General features: G+C 43.2%; 1 pseudogene; it reads right to left on the bottom strand.

Annotated features, from left to right (window-relative positions):
* Nucleotides 1-23,832, bottom strand: part of LOC124775161 — a 108,782-nt pseudogene that overhangs the window by 61,230 nt on the left and 23,720 nt on the right.

Below are 23,832 nucleotides of genomic sequence, written 5' to 3'. Positions count from 1 at the left end.
TTGACTTACACCTTCTAGAGCACGTTGGGTGGCACGGGATACATGCGGACGTGCATTGTCCTGTTGGAACAGCAAGTTCCCTTGCCGGTCTAGGAACGGTAGAACGATGGGTTCGATGACGGTTTAGATGTACCGTGCACTATTCAGTGTCCCCTCGACGATCACCAGTGGTGTACGGCCAGTGTAGGAGATCGCTCCCCACACCATGATGCCGGGTGTTGGCCCTGTGTGCCTCGGTCGTATGCAGTCCTGATTGTGGCGCTCACCTGCACGGCGCCAAACACGCATACGACCATCATTGGCACCAAGGCAGAAGCGACTCTCATCGCTGAAGACGACACGTCTCCATTCGTCCCTCCATTCACGCCTGTCGCGACACCACTGGAGGCGGGCTGCACGATGTTGGGGCGTGAGCGGAAGACGGCCTAACGGTGTGCGGGACCGTAGCCCAGCTTCATGGAGACGGTTGCGAATGGTCCTCGCCGATACCCCAGGAGCAACAGTGTCCCTAATTTGCTGGGAAGTGGCGGTGCGATCCCCTACGGCACTGCGTAGGATCCTACGGTCTTGGCGTGCATCCGTGCGTCGCTGCGGTCCGGTCCCAGGTCGACGGGCACGTGCACCTTCCGCCGACCACTGGCGACAACATCGATGTACTGTGGAGACCTCACGTCCCACGTGTTGAGCAATTCGGCGGTACGTCCACCCGGCCTCCCGCATGCCCACTATACGCTCTCGCTCAAAGTCCGTCAACTGCACATACGGTTCACGTCCATGCTGTCGCGGCATGCTACCAGTGTTAAAGACTGCGATGGAGCTCCGTATGCCACGGCAAACTGGCTGACACTGACGGCGGCGGTGCACAAATGCTGCGCAGCTAGCGCCATTCGACGGCCAACGCCGCGGTTCCTGGTGTGTCCGCTGTGCCGTGCGTGTGATCATTGCTTGTACAGCCCTCTCGCAGTGTCCGGTGCAAGTATGGTGGGTCTGACACACCGGTGTCAATGTGTTCTTTTTTCCATTTCCAGGAGTGTATATTTACAAGCATGCTGCTACCGTTTTTTCGTGTAACTGTGGAGTACTTAGGGCCCTGACACGATAGACAGTAATTGGCCACTTTGACCACCAATAACTCATGGGCTAGTCAAGTTACAAGCCTGTAATTTACGCCAATTTAGATTTACACTAATAGCTTTCTAAAGACACGGCGATAGACAAAATCAGATGAACCGTTTATATTTTGGAAATTCGTTGCTGGGTGTTGCTTGTATAATTTACCGTCAGATACTGAACTTTAAACTAATAAAGATATTGAAAATCTGATTACACCATCAGAATCGTCGTGCAAGTAATGGTAATGTACATGTTTCTTTTTGAGGTATCATGATTCATCTGGCTACTATTAATTTCTATACGAACTGTGAAATGTCTGCCATTAAGGTTTCACAAAGTCCGCCATCTGTGGCATTCCCGGCATACACATCTCCTTCATCGACACAAAGCTCCGTCCTCGTCACAGCGGAATTCCCAGCCACACGGCTGGACCATGGGCTGGGGCTACCCCTCTCGTCCGGCTCACGTTTGCCACCACGTGTTTGCTAACGAGCTCGGCCCTGCCGCGCGGCTCGAGCGGTGGCCGCCAACTCTGAACTTAAAGAGTATTTCCAGGGCGCCGCAACTCGCTCGTTACCTCACGAGCAGCCCACCTCTGAATTGCTTCGACGTCTTTCTTCAATCCGACCTGGTACAGATCCCAAGCACTTGAGCGGTACTCAAGAACAGGTCGCACAAGCATCCTACATGCGATCTCCTTCACAGGTAAACCACTCTTTCCTAAAAGTCTTCCAGTAAACCGAAGTCGACCAATTTGCCCTCCCTACCAGAGCCCTCAAATGCTCGTTATATTTCATATCGCTTTGCAACTTCACGCCCAGATATTTAAACGACTTGACTGTGTCAATCAGGACACTTGTTTTACTGTGTCCGAACATTACATGTTTGTTCTTCCTACTCATCCGCATTAACTTACATTTTTCTCAATTTAGGACTAGTTACCATTCACCGCACCAACTTGTCTAAGTCGTCTTGTATCTTCCTACGTTCATTCAAGTTCGGCACCTTTCCATACACAGCACCATCAGCAAACAACTGCAGATTGCTGCCCAACCTGTTCGCCAAATTATTTCTTTATGTAGGGAACAGCGATCCTATCACATTACCTTGGGGGCACTCCTGACAATATCCTTGCCGCTGATGAACACTCGCCGTCGAGGACAATACACTGGGTTCTGTCCACTACCTCTTCATGGATTGGTTCATGATGTGTCCGTTCTTTTACTCGTGTTCCCTCATTGATTCTACACGTTTCATGATTTTCGTCTATATCTTTTTCGAACAGTTACATGTGAGACTCAGTCCACCACGTGGTCAGTTCGGTTCAATGCACGTCGAGTGTGCGAATTCTCATGTTGTGTATTTATACTAAAATGATGTTCTAATCATTATAAACCACTCTGTGGTTGGTGAATGCAGGTAATGGTGGTGGTTTGTTCCTCTGAACTTATACTTTTTCTCGTGGATCTAGATTGGATGAATGAAGTCGTGTCTTTCCTATTCCTTTTCCTTTCTTTTTCCCTCAGGTAAGCATAGTTAAATTGTGAAACGCAATTTCATCTTATCAAGGCACATTAATTTATTTGACGTTCAGGCACCAGTTAAAAATATTGATAGGATGTCCACCCATAATTCTTTGTTGCTCTCTTTGAATAAATATGTTTCGTGCATCCCGTTACCTTAAGTACAGCTCACCAAAAAGCTACACACTTTGCAAGTTAAAGTTTTCAATACTTTTATTCTTTTAAATATTAGCCTGGTTTTATATGCTGCACAAAGGGGCAGCAATATCGAAGAAATGTTCCCAGAGAGGAAGTGCATAGGACTACTTCGCCAAATTTACATGTAATTGATTAATTGTGTGTGTGCGAAATCTTATGGGACTTAACCGCTAAGGTCATCAGTCCCTAAGCTTACACACTACTTAACCTAAACTATCCTAAGGACAAATACACGCACCCATGCCCCAGGGAGGACTCGAACCTCCGCCGGGACCAGCCCGCAGTCCATGACTGCAACCCCCCTTAGACCGCTCGGCTAATCCCGCGCGGCTATTGATTAATTATTCGATTTCATTTAACAATACTATGTACTCTGGTTTTTACGTAATTCATTTCAGTCGAAATTTTCTTTTCTTTTCTTTCGAGTATTCAGTCTGATAATTTCCAATTTAGTCTTTTCTCGTATAGCAGGAACGTTCAGATGGTTCAAATGGCTCTGAGCACATTGGGGCTTAACATCTGAGATCATCAGTGCCCTAGAACTTAGAACTACTTAAACCTAACTAACCTAAGGACATCACACAAATCCATGCCCAAGGCAGGATTCGAACCTGCGACCGAAGTGGTTGCCCCTCGGCCACACCGGCAGGCTAGTAGGAAGGGATTAGGCTGGTAGGGACCCTGTAATTTAATAGAACAGTTATCTCTTGTAGGAGGTTTAAACATTGATTGCGCACAAATGTTAAGTGTGCGTGCAGATTGGTACGAAACCCACATCCCTTCAGTCAAGTACCAAGAGTAAGCTATTCGACCAGTGGATTTTTTTTTCCTGGACCTACCCTAACTGGCAGTCTTTTGGGTGAAGAAAATTTCTAGGTTACTACATCTGCTGCAAAATTAATGAACGTTTTATCACACTTTTATATCAAGACGAAAGCAAAGAAAAGTCGTCTCCCGTTGGTAATATGTCGGGAGCTACGTACTGTTCCATGGAAGGTACTCCATAGAAGCACGTTGCATCAGTCACAATATGAAGTCGGTGATGCTGAACAGATGCACATTTTCTTCAGAAACTCATGGCGAATAAATGTCATTGTAATGTTATCTTTTAAAATGCTTACCTGATAGAGATTAAGCGCGAACCCGCTGCTTGCCTCGGATACAGCTTGAATCGGAGAAAATTCCCGTATCGCTCCGAACTGAGAATACTCGTAGCTCTCCACCATCGTCTGCAAAGAAAGAAGAGCTGTTAAGTCTTAAAACATCATACTGAAGAAATTGCAGGAACTCCATTTTCAAGAAGAAGACATCTTAATAATAATGACGGAAGTGTACATATATTTTGGGAGAGTGAGTTGATGCACTTCTAATATTTTCATCGTTCAAGATGTGATGCGCTATGAGTACGTTATTCAAAGAATAAATAAGATTTATAAGACTAAAATAAGAGAAAGAAATATTACATTATATAGTAACAGAATGTGAAGCTCTTCAGGCGAAAATATTAGTAACAACAGAAACAAAGGAAAGATAAGTACATGAAGACAGACATAGCAGCAGCGCCATGCGACTCAGAATCACATACTGATTCAAGTTGAAGCATTCCAATTTTATTTTAAGAAATACAGCAGCCAGCCACTTCATACAGGTTTACGTAAGAGAAAACAAGTTTTGAGCTTTCGTCCATCCTCCATTGGTTTCGCATTAACACACACACACACACACACACACACACACACACACACAATTAGCACATCCATAAAAACATCGAATGCAATTCTGATACTACAGCTACCATTCTAATCACATTTTTTGCTCCAATTTTGCGTATGTATGGAAACAGAAAGGCAGCTCCAATAACCACGTCGATGTTTTTAAAGATGTGGTAATTAAATCTTTAAGGGAGGACGTTCATAATGAAACTGTCCGAAAATGTCAATTTTCAATTTACTTTTTATTTATTAATAGAACTCATGGATAGTAAGTTACCAAAGTTTCGACAGTGAAATCGCATCGTAAGTGCGTGAAAAATAAAGGTCTGACATGCCCTGCCTGCCACGCCCACCTTTTGTTCACAACTGGCTCGGTAAACAACGATTCAGTGGATTACTTTCTAGCAACCTTGCGCAGGATACATCTAGGAGGCTTTGATATACAGAACTTCCTTTGGAAGATATGACTGGCATTGGTGGACACAACAGAATCACAAAGTTGATGGTAGACACTCCTCAAGTGTATTATGTCAAGGCTATCCGGCACAACCTATCCAGTGTAAGTCACATGAAAAGTGCAGTATAGGCTACATATTTCCACATGGTGTCGATAAATGAACATCCCACTCATCATCTGTGCCGCTTTAGATGGTGTAAATATTTATAGACTCAGAGGTACAACAACCCCTATATTCAAAAGGAGAGGCTTCCAAATTGTATTCTGTGTTCCATTAAAGGTTTCTGGCCAATACTGAATTTCTAAAAATGTTTTGAGAATTGAAACATTGTCCAAATGGGCCGTATTTTTATTATTATCTGTGCGTTCGGCCAGTTTCAATCTTGGACCATTTTCAAGCACGTATCTTAAGCTTCCAGCCTCACTTTACATAAGATTCTCAAAATACGTTGAGGCTATGGATCCCCACAAAAATAAAATTCTAAAAAAGTGAGTTCGTGGCAAAACCCAGAATTCAAACGAGTCAAACGAGGGTCTAAATTTACTCAAATGGAAGCGATGCTCTAAATTCAAATTTTCATCTGCTACAGTTGCTAGAATTGCAACTTATGATGCAGTTCTTTTATTTAATGATGGGAACATAGGGTGGGTGAAGGTATTAGAGAGAATGGGCTTTTAGATAGGGAGTTTCACTCAATACGTCTTGAGAAAAATAAATTTACAGCTCCTCTCTGCAGCTGAAGTCAGTTGAAGACTTGGTAAACGAAAGAAGGCGGAAAACAAGAAACCAGAAGAAGAGCCTTAAAGGGAAAGAGGATCCTGAGTTCAAATCTGGGGTCTTCTGAAGAGGTAACATGAGAAAAAACCTTAGGCTGAACGTTAATTGGCGTTTCCTGAAAACATTTTTTTTTAATTTATGTACTTTTTTCTCAGAATCTATGAAGGCTAGAATAAAGAATTTTTGTATACTATTTCTACAGACCCAATTAATGTTGGCTAGAGAGTAAATTTTGAAATTCTGAGCCTAAAATGAGATATGGGGCAAAGAGACTGGAATTTTGCATGAATTTTATATTGTACTTACAGAATTGTAATCAAAAAATTATTAAAAATCTCCTATTAGATACATTAAAAAAAACTAATGAGGGAAGATTACTAAATACAGAGAGAAAGGTACAATTATTATTTCCTGAAAATAAAATTATATGGAATTTAAAAGGATAAACATATGTAATCTAAGGAACTTCCTGGTAAATGCGTTAATTTCATGTAAAGCACGGTACAAAACTTCATTGCCATATCTTCAAAATTGCGTATCTGGTCATCTTTTAAGTAGTGTGCGTTTTGCATGAACGTCCCCCCCCCCCCCTCCCCATGCTCCCCTTAAGTACCTAATACGCCAGTTGATGTGCGGAAGCCCAGGACAGATTCTGGTGTAAATACGAGGGCTGGAAGTTTAATAGTGGCAACTATTTATTTACAGCTCATACAAAATAGATACGTGTTTCAAAGTTTTACTGACCATCAAGGTGGTCACCAGCATTGTCTATAACCCGTTGCCAGCAATGTGGAAGTCATTGGACACCCTTACCAGTGGTAATTGTGTTGACAGTTCGAGCGACGCTGTCTATTTGCCCGACGAATTTGTAGCAGTTCTGAAGCGAATGCCGTGAAGTGTTTCCTTCAGTTTACAAATCGAGTTGAACTCACGAGGGCTTAAGTCAGGGGACTGCAGTACGTGGTACAGCACTTAGCAGCCCCATCAGTCAATCAAATCAGTAACAGCTTGCACTGAACGTGCTTGAGCATTGTCCTGCAAAATGATGGCCAGATCCTGCAGAAAGTGTCATCACTTCAGTCTCTAAGCTGTTCGTAGGTTGTGTTCCAAAAATGAACAGCATAGAGACAGAAGTGATGACACTTTCTGCAGAACCTGACCATCATTTTGCAGGACGATGCTCAAGCACGTTCAACGCAAGCTGTTACTGATTATTAAAGTTCCAACCCCCGTAGAAACACATAAAGATGTTTCTACTTGCTGCAGTTCTTAAATTAGTATAACCCAGAGTGATGGAGCTCAACAACCAGGGAAATTGATAAATTAATGCGCTTATGTCACTATTTAGGTACTCTTAACACTTCTATTTGTGGAAAATAAGATCACAGTACAAGTAACAGAAAATTTTATACATTTTATTTACCAAAAGGAGGTCGATGGCAATGCAGGCGTTCTCGGCGAGTTTCGTTGATGAGATCTTCTCGAGTTATCAGCCGAGGTGTGGCGTCGAGCTGTCGCAACGTTTCGACGACTTTCCTACTCGTTATCTTCAAGCGTAGCTGTCTGGTTCGTGTCTAATATGTTTGTTTATAGCTGCTGGACTGCAGATCCCTCTGCGAACGGTCCTACTGATGGGTCAGTCGAGTGCCGGCGGGAAAGTTGTCGCAGCCTCTGGTGGTGGGGCGTGATGGGGATTGGTGAGCGTCTGCCTCATCCGCCCGCTGCCTCCACCGCTTCCGCATCGCAGCGTTCCATTAATATTTTTGCTAACACCACATCCTGTAAGTTGCTCAGTTGGAAACAATTGCCTCAGTGGACTAGGTCATCTTGTACCCTTATTTCCACTGCCACTTTGATGACGTAATCCCAGAACTCGCTAGCAAGGCACAGCACCGTTGTGTGGTCAGAAACACCCAGCCTTCGCTTCCGATCTGCTCTAGTTGTCGGTTTGGCGGAGGCGAACATTCGGTAACTGTTCTGAATGTCGCAGCAAGATACCTTGCTGCTGCTGGTTGATGTTCTGTATGCCACAATCGCACCTCATGATCTAAAGTCCAGGTGTCTGTAGCCCTAGGTGGTTTTTGACTAAAACGACCCTTATTTTAACCGCTGAGTGGCAAATTTTAATGTTGTTGTTCTCCATTTTCCTGGCAGTATTGTCTGCTGATGGCCCTGTGTACGGGACGAAAGCCAGCCGCTTGGTTTCTTCTTCTACGTTTTTTCTTTTCTTCTTATTGCTCGGCTGCGTAGCGCTCCTTATTGGTGTCTTCGAGTAGCCATTCTTGTGAAAGGTTTCGCGTAGATCCTGTAGTTCTGTAGGTAGACTTCCCTTGTCCCATATCGCTTTTCGCGTAAATGCTGCAGCTCTGTAGGTAGACTTACCTTCTTCCATATGGCTCGCGCTGTGTATACTGAGGTAGCGAGCACTACATGGTGACAGCTATTGGCGGTTAGGTGTGTCTTTTTCCTGTAGACGGAATGTCCATGTGTTTCTTCAAGTTCTAGTTTATCACAACGTCTAGGGAACGTTAGGCAGTTTTCTTGCATCTCGGTGGTGAACCTAAGATTGTGTATGCTGTTAAGTGGCACAGCAATTCTTGTAGGTTTTCTTTATCATGCTGCCCCATTACGAATGTGTCGTCTGAATCTCTGTAGAATGCTTCTGCTTTCAGGTGCGCGATTTCAAGTGCTGCTTCCTCGAAGTTTTCCATATACTGGTTAGCGATACCTGCCGTCAAAGGAAATCCAGCGGTGACTATTCCTAGATTTTTCCGCCGCTCTGGAAGCTGATAATGGCGAGTGCGTGTCTGAAGGATCCTACATAAGCATCAGTTTATCGGCCGACCGACCAATTTCGTGGCAGCCTACAGACATTGCTAGCGACTTCACTCAACGATTACAGCGCTGCCCTTTTCCTATCGCTGGTTGCGATTTGTTTATCTTACGTTTATTGAGGTAATGTTCTACGAGATTCCACATGGTGTTACACGGACACAAAAACTGGGATTTTCCTTGTTTGTTTTATAGCTAACAAGGCCGAAGAAAGCCGAGACAGCGCTGTTGGTGAAGAAACGGCTGCTAAAAAGGAAGAAATTCGTCCATGCTATGTTCAAATGTGTGTGAAATCTTATGGGACTTACCTGCTAAGGTCATCAGACCCTAAGCTTACACACTACTTAACCTAAATTATCCTAAGGACAAACACACACACCCATGCCCGAGGGAGGATTCGAACCTCCGCCGGGATCAGCCAGACAGTCCATGACTGCAGCGCCTAAGACCGCTCGGCTAATCCAGCGCGGCCATGCTATGTTACTTGTGGAGCTGGAAGCCTATGGTTTTCGGAAATATTTAAGAAAGACAAACATGCTTTTCAGATTTGCTGAGCGTTATCACACCATATTTAATTAAAAAGAAAACGGTTTTGAGAGAATCTGCAAGCTACATTGCTGTTTCTAGACAGTACCAGTAGTTACGATGAGCCATAATTAAATAGAATTGCATCCCACAATTAGTTTCAAAAATTATTCCTGAAAGATGGAAAGTGATTTACTGTTGCATGAGGAAATAAACGAAGATAAAGCAAACCAAGTAAAACAAATCACGTTGACATAAAATTTATGAGTTTATTTGTTTATGCATGATACCCACAGTAAGTTTAAGAAACTTGTCTCTTGTAAGAAGGACTACAAATAGTGATTGATTATATTATTAATAAATACAACAAAAGGTATCTGAGAGCTGAATAATTTAGCAACTGTTAGAACCGTAAAAAAGACCTCCACTTCGCTCTTCATGGCAGAAGGAGTGGCGATCAGTCGCATTTTTGACACATGTAACAATGAAGGAAGTATTTTTTTTAATAAAAATCAGTACACTGCATGAATTTCGGTTTTTAAGTTTTATTTTAGACGCGTATCCGAAATGAGATCTTAAAATTAATCTGTCTATATTGCGGTTTCTAGATTTAATTTCCGCAAAGTGTCGGAAATGAAACCTAAAAACGGAAGTAGACAATCGAAGGATTTTTATTCTAAAAATAAGCATGTTTCATCTCTGTGTGATATACAAAAATTATGGCTTCGTTCAAACATGAAAGAAATACTTCCTTTACTGTACCGATATTGCTATACTTCTCACACCACATGTGTCTCAAAAGTCTACAGGCAATAAATTTCTCCAGAAACTGCATCATCAAGGTTTCGTCCGTTTCGTTCTTTACGTGTTTGAACAACATTTATTCCCGCGCGCAAAGGCAGAGCTAGACATGGCGCAGTTTGTCGGGTGAAGTGGAGGAGGGGATCATGCCCAACCAACCGACAGACAAGAAAAAGCGGTCGATCTGTTGGCACAAACACCTAGACGCGTCCGATATGTTGTTCGGTCGGTCGGTGCATGTATTGCGCCCTTGAACAGTTTCACCGTAATGTTGCCAAGGTGACTAGTAATACTATTGTGGAATCAACTAGCGGTACTAACAATACGCCACCGCTGAATTCTGAAGGCATGCATACACTTATCGAGAATTCTTCATCAAAATTAAAACGTCGAGACAGAGTGAGTACAAATTACGGTACGTCAGAAACACCATAACCCAGTCAAAGCATAACTGAACGGCAGAAATAGCACACCACAACAGCAAGCAGAACAATAAATCGAGGGACGAAATTAAGAAGCAACAGCATAGTTAATTATGGACAGTTAGAATACGAAGCGAAGATCTGTTCAAAGTCGTCAGGACAGATATTTAGTAAACTACGTGTGCCAACTTACTCAGGATCTCAGTTGCGGGAAAGGTGGGGAGGGCGGGGGGTGGATGACAGGGGCGGGGGGAGGGGAGGAAGGGGGCTCTGAGAACGGATATGTGTGTATTGACAGTTCCATTTCCCCCGCCCCCCCCCCCCACCCTCTGGTTACGCCCTTTCCGGGAATAGTGGTCTAGTGGTCGTCTCCGAATATTATCGTGTCCTGAGGTTTGAATGAGGTTATCTGAGGTTCCTTGGAAGTTCCTAAAGATTTTGAAGCTGTTTTTAATGAAGGCCGTAACGACTGTCATTTTGTCCCGACAGGAAAGCAATCGGTCTGAAGTAGCCGCATCATTAATAGTCTAGACAGTTCGGATACGGTGCCATCCACCTTGAAAACAGGAAAAGTGCTAGATGCAGGGCGTCTGCTAGATGCAGGATGAAACGTTCAACGGTAATTTTACCAATAGGAAACTGTTTTCCGTTTTTCGCGAAGACTGTTAGCAACACCGTCGAATCTTTAAGCGCTGGAGGATTTAACATTTACTTCCTCATATGAGGCATATAAACGTAGAGGTCCTGTAATAAAAAAATTGTCACTGACTGTATCAGTATTTTCAACGATAATTTCGGGTGCTACGATATGCCTGGGATTTACTTTCAAAAGAGGAGCATCGCATGTCTATCTGTTCTGGCGCCTAGACAGCAGGATTCGCAAGTACTTCACAGTCTAAACTACTGCAGTATGTTTATGGTTATTAGATAGAAAGGAATTCGCCATCCCGTTAACACATCAGGTGTGTGTGTGTGTGTGTGTGTGTGTGTGTGTGTGTGTCTCCTGCGACCAGCGAAGCCGCTAGACTTGGATGGATTATCAACTCAGCATACAAAGGATTATAGATCTAGCAACATTATCTAAGAAATAAATCTACCTACAGATACTTCAAACGTCTCAACTCGGCTCATCTTCTCTCCGAGGTACAAGTTACTGCTTGACAGATATCTCCCGTCTCATTCCTACACATGAATGAGATAATGCAGGAATTTGCTAATGGACTTATTTATTTGGTAAGTACGCTTCCTTTAGGACCGGAAAGGAAAAACACTGAAGCTGTGATTATGGGTGAAAACCATTTATGAACCTACTGTCTGTAACAAGACGTAGAATCAAATAAAGTATTTTGTGAGGAACGCAATGTTCATAAATTGAAGAGTGGAAATGGTAAACGTTCTGAGGGCATTTTTTTTTACCAAAAAACGCATTTTTACTGCTGTTTTGTTGTCGGTACGTTTTTGCATGTACCTGTTCTTGTTCCGACGATAGAATCACGGAGAAAATGTTTCAAACATCCATTACAAGAAGGTGCGCGGTCTTTGCACCATCTCCAATAGCATTTAAAATTTCTTACTCTCAAACAGATGAATGTTAAAAATTGTCAGTGCATTCAGAAGAAGAAAGACCATAGCAAATGTGTGTCTTTCTGTACTTCATCTAAAGACCAATCATTTTTATCACAAACAAAACAAAGACAATGTTGCCATTTCTTCAACAGCACAGGGAGTTTAACAGTGAACTTTGCAAAGTGTGATCCTAATAAATTTAATTTTATTGGTCTCGTGTAAAAAATGTTAAGGAAATGAGAAATAGTTATTATTGGCTACAGTTCCTCTAATTCAAATATTACTGCTGTATTTCCTTATTTGTATTTCACCTATGAAGCGTAGTGCTCCTGTATTAATGGCACTTTGAGCAAAAACTTCCCTGCTGGCACTTCTAGCTAGTTTCATGGAGTGGCACTTAGAACGTTCTTAACGAATTATTTCTTTTCTAATTTGTCTCATTTTTTGCAGTAGTGGGGTGTGCAGCATCGTTCTGTGGTAGTGAAACACTTTCAGTTTTTTGGATACAAGTTACGTACAGAAAGTGTGCTTTTGATTCTCCACACAAATATTAAATTTAGCCTAACAAAATTTTCCGTTTCACAAAATTGTTAAGGCTTTCGTGGCCACTTGTTGACAAACTGCCTGTCGGCATCTGTCTCGGGTCATACGGCCGATGTTCGTCTGATGATTTTTCTGACGTTTCGCCGACACAGGTCAATGTTTCACCCTCCATTGCTGGTGCCCTCTTCAACTGGCTGGTGATGATGAGCAGCTGTCCTACTGATACGCTTGCTTGGTCTAGGGATAGGAAACTAAAATCTGAAGCACCTTAACCTCTTGCTTCTGTTTATTTTATCAACCTGCAGCCAAAAATTAACTCACCCACTAACATACGTGGATAAGTGACTACAGCTCCGGACGTTTTCTTAAGCTACTTACTGACAGTGTTCTCAAAAACTAATTGCACTTATTACATTAGAGTCTGCTCGACAGTATGGCATTGCAGAGTCAACCACCAAGTTAGTAATAATCCACAGATGGTCAGTGTAACATCTATCCTCTACTTCTTCATTTCTGCAAGCGCTTCCTCGGCTGTCTGAACCTAGTATCTTGTTTAAGCTACTAACCAAAGAACGAAGAAATAATTGAAACTTAGTGTTTAATGACTCGCCGACAACAAAGCCGTTACGAGGTGACGCATAAGCTTGAATTTGGGAAGTGTGAGGGCGAAATCGTCCCAGTGCTCTCCAAAGGAAACATCCCATTTGATTTGAGTGTTACGTAGACCACGCTGAGTATGAATGTGGATATCTGACGAGTACTTGAGCCGACAACCTCTCCAAAACGTGTCTAGCGAGCTGACCACTACGCCACAGTGCCTAACAAGGGAACCTCCCCATCGCACCCCTCTCAGATTTAGTTATAAATTGGCACAGTGGATAGGCCTTGAAAAACTGAACACAGATCAGTCGAGAAAACAGGAAGAACTTGTGTGGAACTATGAAAAAATAAGCAAAATTTACAAACTGAGTAGTCCATGTGCAACATAGGTAACATCAAGGATAATGCGAGCGCAGGAGCGCCGTGGTCCCGTGGTTAGCGTGAGCAGCTGCGGAACGAGAGGTCCTTGGTTCAAGTCTTCACGCGAGTGAAAAGTTTACTTTCTTTATTTTCGCGAAGTTATGACCTGTCCGCTCGTTCATTGACTGTCTCTGTTCATTGTAATAAGTTTAGTGTGTGTGTTTTGCGACCGCACCGCAAAACCGTGCTATTAGTAGACGAAAGGACGTGCCACTCCAATGGGAACCGCAAACATTTGATCGCAAGGTCATAGGTCAACCGATTCCTCCACAGGAAAACACGTCTGTTATATTCTATACGACACTGGTGACGGCATGTGCGTCACATGGCAGAAATATGTTGTCGACCCACCTAACTTGTACACTTGGCGAATGGGTAAAAAGATTCTTCTACCTTGCCCGATTTAGGTTTTCTTGTGGATGTGATAATCACTCCCAAAAAAGTGATGAAAACATGTGTTTGTCACATAAACTGCAAGAAATGAATGCAACAGTTTCACAGTCGCACAGTTTTCCCTGTGCTCTGTCAAAACATATGTTTTTAACGTTTTCAAATTTTTCCGTGTGTAGACCGTCAAATCCTGCATATGTCCAAGCAAATCTGAACATGTCCTCGAATTTTTGAGAGCGAAGTTGATTATGTGTGAGTGCCTGATCTTTGATAATTGTCTGAAAATAAAAAATTAAAATTTGTATTCGAGGGAGGACTTGAACCATGGACTTCTCGCTCTGCAGCTACTCACGCTAACCACAGGACCACGGCGCTCCTACGCTTATGGTGTCCTGTATATGGTATACGTTGCGCATGGACTACACAGTTTGTATATTTTGCTTATTTTTTTCATAGTTCCACACAACTTCTTCCTGTTTTCTTGACTGGTCTGCGTTCAGTTTTTCAAGGCCTATCCACTGTGCCAACTTATAACTAAATCTGAGGGGGGTGCGATGCGGAGGTTCCCTTGTAAGAAGGACTGTGGCTTAGCGCGATCCTATTACTGCCTTATTTGTGGTTTTAGAGCAGTATACTGGGTATTCGGAAATTACCATTACAAACTTCTACCACTTGTAGAGGTGAGTGAGTGCATAATATTTTGAACAGGAACCCATCTACAGAACCGAACCATGTCCGTGCTGCAACTATTTGAAAACATGTTGGTAATGCGACCACTTTTACTTGTAGTTTATTAGGCCTGACCCAACATGTCGGTTGTTTTACAGTTGCACTCATTAATAACTACAGAAACTGCTCGCGTACTCGTTGATGGGTCCTTTTCTACGTGATGCAGTACGGGCTCTTCCACTTCGGGTGTTCGGCATCTTTTTGCAGCACGACAGTCACGCCTCTGACGGTGGAGGTTCCCCTTCCTGGAAGCCGTTGCGTAATTGTGGCGAAAGGGGAATGCTATAAACTGATACGTTGTGGATAGCGAACTTTATAAAGGCGACGAGCAGCTCATCTATTACCGTGAGCTTCTCCTTATAGAAGGTTCATGTGTGTGTATTCTGCAAATGTGTTCTCAACCATGTTGCTCTCAACACGTGAATGAGGCTCGAACGATGTCAAGGAGATGGGACAGACATCAAATGAGTAGAACAGATGTCAAATGACATCATCCAATCCGACGTCACCCCCCCCCCCTTTTTATGACTACCCTGTTGTATACGTACCTAGCAAACATTTTAAAACGGCTGTAACATGTAAGCAATAGCTTTCCGCATATGACTTCCAGTGCAAAATATTGTCTATTCACAAGGGAACCTCCCCATCGCACCCCCCTCACATTTAGTTATAAGATGGCACAGTGGATAGGCCTTGAAAAACTGAACACAGATCAATCGAGAAAACTGGAAGAAGTTGTGTGGAACTATGAAAAAACAAGCAAAATATACAAACTGAATAGCCCATGCGCAAGATAGGCAATATCAAGGATACTGTGAACTCAGGAGCGCCGTGATCCCCTGGGTAGCGTGAGCAGCTGCGAAACGAAAGGTCCTGGGTTGAAGTCTACTCTCGAGTGAGAATTTTATTTTCGCAAAGTTATGATCTGTCCGTTCGTTCATTGACGTCTCTGTTCACTGTAATAAGTTTAGTGTCTGTGTCTTGCGACCGCACCGCAGTACTGTGCGATTAGTAGACGGAAGGACGTGCCTCTCCAATGGGAACCGAAAACATTTGATCGCAAGGTCATAGGTCAACCGATTCCTCCACAGGAAAACACGTCTGATATATTCTATACGACACTGGTGACGGCATGTGCGTCACACGACAGGAATATGTTGTCGACCCACCTAACTTATACACTTCGCGAATGGGTTAAAAGATTCTTCTACTTTGCCCGATTTATGTTTTCTTGTGGATGTGATAGTCACTCCCAAAAAAGTGATGAAAACATAAGAGTTTGTCATGTAAACCGAAAATAAAAAATTAAAATTTTCACTCGAGGGAAGGCTTGAACCAAGGACCTTTCGTTCCGCAGTTGCTCACTTTTTTTTTTTTAATCTCATTTTGTTCGTTATTGTTCGTTTCAATTGTTCATGGCGGACGTCACCTGACGCCCGTTGAAGTTCGTTATTGATCTATCCACTCAGTTTTTTTTTTGTTTTTTTTTTTTTTTTTTTTTTTTTTTTTTTTTTTTTTTACAGAGGGCAGCTAACCCTCTGACCGAACACGCTGAGCTACCGTGCCGGCATTCACTCAAACCACGGGACCACGGCGCTCCACTGTATACATTTGCCTAGATATTGCCTATCTTGCGCATAGACTACTCGGTTTGTATATTTTGCTTATTTTTTCATAGTTCCACACAACTTCTTTCTGTTTTCTCGATCGATCTGTGTTCAGTTTTTCAAGGCCTATTCACTGTGCCAACTTATAACTAAATCTGAGGGGGGTGCGATGGGGACGTTCCCTTGTCAGTTCCCTTTAACAGTCCTAGAAGTTTGTAATGAGAATTTCTAAACAGCCTGCGTAAGGCCATGGAATACATAGTGCAGTGCAAGCTTATCGACTACCTAACGAATAACCTACAAGATGTATGCCAATCAATTTTCTGCAAACATCCTAACTAGAGATCTAGTAAAATAATAAAAGTAACAGACAGCCTGAAACTGGACAGGGAGAGACAAGCGATGGCTATCATAGGTTTCTTAGATATCCGCAAAGTCTTCGATAGTGTTAATATCTACAATGGGTTCCGCGCGGTGAAGCCGTGCGGTCTAGGGCGCCTGGTCACGGTTCGCATGGCTCCCCCCGTCGGAGGTTCGAGTCCTCCCTCGGGAATGGGTGTGTGTGTTGCCCTTAACGTAAGTTAGTGTAAGTTAGATTAAGTAGTAAGTAAGGGTAGGGACCGATGACTTCAGTATTTGGCCCCATAGTCCTTACCACAAATTCAAATTCAGTTCTACAATGTGTTTAGTACCACAGTACCCATGTGTCAGAGTGCCACGTATCGGGTGTAAGGACCAGGTGTCTAGCGAAAACGGTACTCCAGTTCGATATGACTAATCCAAAACGCGAAAACAAAGAGTCGTCAGGAGAGTACAAATAAAGCCACAATAGCAAATGCAAACCAAGGCCCAGTGCGAAAACAACGTTGACGAGCGCAAACCTTTGGAAACAGAGACTGAACGAGGAAAACGAGTGCACTCTTTCTTTAACGAGACGTCAAACAAGACCACACTGTTGAGTTGCGCTGTAAATTGATTAGGCGGTAGGTTCTGCTATCGTCACCAACCCCCCGCAGGGTTGGGAATTCTCTCTGACCAGGGACTGGGTGTTTTTGTTGCCCTCATCATTTCATCATCATCATCATCACCACCATCATCATTCGTGACAGTTGCTAGATTGGATTGAGTTAAAAATTTGACTGTGTAAAAATTGGGGCTTTTTATGGGCGCTGATGACCGCCCCCCCCAAATTAAACATCATCATCATTCTACACTTACACACCGTACTCCTACGTTACGCCGCCACAGTGTCTTCTCAATTCATGCGAAGAGGACGCGAAACCAAACGACACGTCAAATCATTCATGCGGCAAGTTCTAGAATATTGCTCAAGAGCGTGGGAACCGCACCAAATATGACGACCGGCGGGTACTGAACGTATACAGAGAAAGGTAGGACGAATTGTCACAGGTTTGTATGATCCGTGGGAGAGTGCCACAGAGACACTGAAGAAAACGAACTGACAGACTCTTGAAGATAGACGTAAACTAATGCCGAAAAAGAGTACTAACAAATTTTCAAGAACCGGCTTCAAACGATGACACTAGGAATACACTAAAACTACCTACAGGTCGCTCACATAGGGATCGTGAGGACAAGATTAGAAAAATTACGGCACGCACAGAGGCATACAATCAATTATTTTTCCGCTCTCTATATCGAACAATGTAGATGTAGATGTAAAGCTGTGGACGCCCACCGCTTGTGAGCACGCCTCTACGCCTCACTGTAGCGGCGAAAGCAGAACTTGTCTTTCAGACTAAACAATTTCCAGAGTGCAGTTCAACGGTTTGCTCGTGCCTGGCGTCTCGTTAAAAATACGTAATGTGTGGAACTACAAAAAATTGGTTCAAATGGCTCCGAGCACTATGGGACTTAACATCTGAGGTCATCAGTCCCCCAGAACTTAGAACTAATTAAACCTAACTAACCTAAGGACATCACACACATCAAAGCCCGAGGCAGGATTCGAACCTGCGACAGTAGCGGTCGCGCGGTTCCAGACTGAAGCGCCTAGAACCGCATGGCCACTGCGGCCGGCGTGGAACTACAATTTCGCAATGTGAACAGGTAGTCCGTTTGGAAAAAAAGCTCGAATTCAGGAAGGTTAGGGAAGGAAGGCGGTAGCACCGTTTTTAAAGGAACCATCCCTCTGTTTGTCACGGAAAATTAAGGAAAATCTCAGGAATCAAATCTGAACTTCTGGACGGGGATTTTAACCTTCTTTCTCCAGAATACGGGCTCAGTGTCTTACCACGGTACCATCTCGCTCGCTTCGGTATTTACCACCGATAACCTTTTCATATTACATCGATTACATGTCATTACTACTGGTTCAAAGAAACTACGTAGCTATAAAGTTGTTCCCACTGCATGTACACAAGATGCTTTCCAGAAACAGTTACTTCCAGTCTTGGTCGTTAGAACTTTCCAGGGAAATTCTCAAAGCTCGGAGCCTTGATGAACGCTGGTATGCGGTATATCCGTCGCGTTCATCATCTTATCCACAGTCATCTATGCTACGGGAGCAGAACCACAAATACTTCGATACAATCTTATTTTATCGTCAAATATGTAGGTCCCTCCTACATTTCTCCTGTCTTAAAACAATTGTTTTTACTTTATTAGGTTGGTGTGTACGTTCGTAGTGTTTTTCCAAAAGTTTAATAAACACGACAGATCGAGATAACAGAGACGTTAGTCATCAATAATACAGGGTGATTCAAAAAGAATACCACAACTTTAGGAATTTAAAACTCTGCAACGACAAAAGGCAGAGCTAAGCACTATCTGTTGGCGAATTAAGGGAGCTATAAAGTTTCATTTAGTTGTACATTTGTTCGCTTGAGGCGCTGTTGACTAGGCGTCAGCGTCAGTTGATGCTAAGATGGCGACCGCTCAACAGAAAGCTTTTTGTGTTATTGAGTACGGCAGAAGTGAATCGACGACAGTTGTTCAGCGTGCATTTCGAACGAAGTATGGTGTTAAACTTCCTGATAGGTGGTGTATTAAACGTTGGTATAAACAGTTTACAGAGGATGGGTGTTTGTGCAAAGGGAAAAGTTCTGGACGGCCGAGAACAAGTGATGAAAATGTAGCACGCATCCAGCAAGCATTTGTTCGCAGCCCAGGAAAATCGACTCGCAGAGCTAGCAGAGAGCTGCAAATTCCACAATCAACTGTATGGAGAGTCCTACGAAAAAGGTTAGTTATGAAACCTTATCGTCTGAAATTGGTTCAAGCACTGTCTGCAGCTGATAAGATTAAAAGAATCGATTTCTGTGATTTTATCCTTGCTCAAATGGAAACAGATGAATCTTTCGTTTCAAAGATTGTGTTTAGTGATGAAGCAACTTTCCACACTAACGGGAAAGTCAACCGTCACAATGTCTGTATATGGGGCACCGAGAATCCGTGGGAAACAACTCAGTATGAACGTGACTCGCCTAAGGTGAACGTTTTCTGTGCCATTTCAGCCAATAAAGTTTTTGGTCCCTTTTTCTTCGAAGGTGCTACTGTAACTGGACTACAGTATCTGGAGATGTTAGAGAATTGGCTGTTCCCTCAGCTCGAACAAGAAGCACAACAATTCATATTTCAGCAGGATGGAGCGCCACCACATTGGCACTTATCTGTCCGTAACTACCTGAACGTCAACTACCCGAGGCGATGGATCGGCCGCCAGGCAGCCCGTGACAGAGCACTTCATCACTGGCCTCCAAGAAGCCCTGATCTTACCCCCTGAGATTTTTTCTTATGGGGGTATGTTAAGGATATGGTGTTTCGGCCACCTCTCCCAGCCACCATTGATGATTCGAAACGAGAAATAACAGCAGCTATCCAAACTGTTACGCCTGATATGCTACAGAGAGTGTGGAACGAGTTGGAGTATCGGGTTGATATTGCTCGAGTGTCTGGAGGGGGCCATATTGAACATCTCTGAACTTGTTTTTGAGTGAAAAAAACCTTTTTAAATACTCTTTGTAATGATGTATAACAGAAGGTTATATTATGTTTCTTTCATTAAATACACATTTTTAAAGTTGTGGTATTCTTTTTGAATCACCCTGTATATTCTCCTTAACCAGTTACAATAGTCTGGCAGCACTGGGGGTAACATTTCGATTTCGCAGTTGTATAAATCACTTTGTTTTGAGGCGGAGAACTCGTCGAACTATGTTCGGAGTGCATGGAAGGAAGTCCTTAGAAAGCTGATCGACAGAGAGCGGAAAAGGCGAAAATCTCAGGGTGCAAGATCATGCGGATAAGGTGGGTGCGGAATGACTTCCCAATAAATGTCAGCAGTGGTGGTTACACATAGGGGAAGCAATTCGTAGCACACAACACCGTCGCCGTTCCACCAAATTCGTAATATTATCTTTTGTGAATGGGAGCAGATCTGCAGCTGCTACTTTGTTTGGGCTCAATCATTCCTTTCTTTTCCTTATGTTAGCGTAAAGGCACCATTTCTCGTCACCAGTAACGATATAGGGTAGGAGTGGCGGTGGTAGCTGTCACGAGCGAACTGATTACGAGCAAGCAGAGATGCACTTACGGCTGATTTTTGTGATTCTGGTTTAGAGCTTGCGGTACCCATACGGCTGATTTTTGTGATTCTGGTTTAGAGCTTGCGGTACCCATACACCCGGTTTTTGAACCTTCCCCATTGCATGCATATGTCGCACGATGGTGGCATGATCACATTTCGCCACATTTGCCAGTTCCGGCTCGTTGTGGATTAATGCGTTTAAACGACCTTCATCAAACCCTGAAAGTTTTCCTGAGTCTGGAGATCCACTGTTATCGAAACTATGCTCGTTAAAACGAGAAAACCATTTTCTTGCCGTGTTCTGTCAAATGCCATTTTCCCCATACACGGTGCAAATGTTTCTGGCTACTTCTGCTGCTGTCATCCCTCACTGAAATGAAACAGAAGGATGTATCGCAAATGTTCCGACTTCTCCACTTGACACTCCATTTTCTATTGTTCACAGCTCCACTCATTATCTCCGAATGACAAAATGAGAATATGTAAACTCAAATAGCAACAGTGAACTAAAACTAACAAATGACAATCAATAAGTAAACCCATGAACCATGGACCTTGCCTTCGGTGGAGCGGTTTCTGTGCTTCAGCGATACAGATAGCCGTACCGTAGGTGCAATCACAACCGAGGGGTATCTGTTGAGAGGCCAGACGAACGCGTGTTTCTTGAAGAGGGGCAGTAGCCTTTTCAGTAGTTGCAGGGACAACAATCTGGATGACAGATTGAAGACATTTACTACGTTGTTCGTAGTAACTTACGTGCATTCCATTTTTCTTACTCATTATTAAACCTACTCCAGCATTGTTCCTATTTCATTTTCTATTTTTAACCCTGATTTCACATGACCAAAAGTCCTGTTCCTGCTGCCACCGAACTTCACTAATACCCACTATATCTAACTTCAACCTATCCATTTCCCTTTTTAAATTTTCGACAGGATCTGATATTTCACATTCCGATTCGTAGAACGCTGCTTTCGTTTTTTTCCGTTTGACGACATTTTCCTGAGTAGTACCCGCCCGGACATCCGAATGGGGGCTATATTACTTCCGCAATATTTTACCCAAGAGGACGCCATCATCATTAAACCATACAGTGCCGGCCGCGGTGGCCGTGCGGTTCTAGGCGCTCCAGTCCGGAGCCGCGCTGCTGCTACGGTCGCAGGTTCGAATCCTGCCTCGGGCATGGGTGTGTTTGATGTCCTTAGGTTATTTATGTTTAAGTAGTTCTAAGTTCTAGGGGACTGATGACCACAGCAGTTGAGTCCCATAGTGCTCAGAGAAATTTGAACCATTTGAAACCATACAGTAAAGCTGCATGCCCTCGGGAAAAATTACGGCTGAAATCCTTGGATAACACAGGAGATATTGCATTTAACTGAAGACAGGAAAAAATACAAAAATTCTGCAAATGAAAGGGAGTACAAACGCTTAAAAACTGAGATTGACAGGAAGTGCAAAGTGGCTAAACAGGGGTGACTAGGGGACAAATGCAAGAATTTAGAAACATATTTCACTAGGGGAAAGAAGGATACCATGTACAGAAAAACTGAAAAGGCCTTTGGAGAAAAGAGATCCAGCTGTAGGAATATAAAGAGCTAAGATGGAAAACCAGTCCTAAGCAAATAAAGGAAAGCTGAAAGGTGGAGGGAGTACGTAGAGGGAGATGAACTTTAAGATTTGTTGATAGTACACGTTCTGAGACATCAAGGGATCGCCAATTTAGTGTTGAAGCGACGTTTGGGGGGTAAATATCGTAGAGGGAGACCAAGAGATGAATAAACAGATTCAGAATGATGTAGGTTGCAGTGGTTATTCGGAGATGATGAGGCTTGCAGAGAATAGAATAGCATGGAGAGCTGCATCAAACCAATCTGTAGACCGAAGACAACAACAACAACAACAACAACAACGACAAGTAAACCCAGAGCAGCCTGAATACCAACACGTAAAACAAAAACGCTACAAACTTATGCACCAACCTAACTTTATTGGCCTATTTGACCTGGCAAGGTTAGGACCGTGAGGGTCTCTCTTACATCTGACCAGGCTTCCTGCATGTCCACTCAAACACTACTATTAAAAATTACGATAGTGCAGATAAAAATATATTCTTTCATGATAAGTGGGATGATAAATACAAATTACGTGAACGTGGGTTTCACACTTTCGAGTAGGACACGCTCAACTTCAAGCGAATGGCGTCCGAGTGTTGTCAGTGCAGCGCTTGAAACTTCGCTGGTGTATCTGCCAGTGCGCTTCCTTCGCTTTATCGATAACCATCTAGACAGCAAAGGAAGGGTCTCTACACTGTCCTACCATGTAGTGACCGAGTTCTGGCCTATCTGTACTCCAATACAGCGTAAGAGCTAGAAGGGAAAAGGTGCCGAAAAGAAATGTCCTCGTGGTGTCCATGTCGTAATGTATGTCTCTGTATGCATGAGTGTTTCAAAACATAATAAACCAGGCAAATTATTTGTGAAAATGGCGTGTACAAATCATTGTTCAGTAAAACTGTTTTATATACGCTAATTTTATTATCCTTTTCCAATAATAAAAGCAAGGTTCAAAAGTGGGATTAAAATTCAAGGTGAAATTCGCTGATGACCTTGCTTTCCTCAGCGAAAGTGAATAAAAAATACAGGATCTGTTGAATAGAATGAACAATCTAAGGAGTACTGAACATGCAGTGAGAGTAAAACGAAGAAAGACGAAAGTAGTGAGAAGTAGCAAAACTGAGAACAGCGAGAAACTTAACATCAGAATTGGGTATCACGAAGTAGATCTATCTATATCCGGGTCCCGTTCCAGCTACTAGCGGGTCTGGGTGCTGTCGAGTCCTCTCCATCTGGCTCCGTCCTCCCACCACTTTTCTTCCTCCACTTGCTGCCAGGTCACACCCCTCCTTTCCACAGATATTCTCACTCTCATTTTCCACCGTGTTCTTGGGCGCCCTCTAGGCCTTCTCCCATCCATCTTTAGTTGTTCCATAATTTTGGGGAGTCTCTGCCCATGCATCCTCTTAACATGCCCATACCATCTTAATCTCTTTCTTTCAATTTCTTCTCTC

The sequence above is a fragment of the Schistocerca piceifrons genome, chromosome 2, assembly GCF_021461385.2.
Source record: "Schistocerca piceifrons isolate TAMUIC-IGC-003096 chromosome 2, iqSchPice1.1, whole genome shotgun sequence".
Taxonomy (NCBI): domain Eukaryota; kingdom Metazoa; phylum Arthropoda; class Insecta; order Orthoptera; family Acrididae; genus Schistocerca; species Schistocerca piceifrons.
This window is presented reverse-complemented; position numbering and strand designations above follow the sequence as displayed.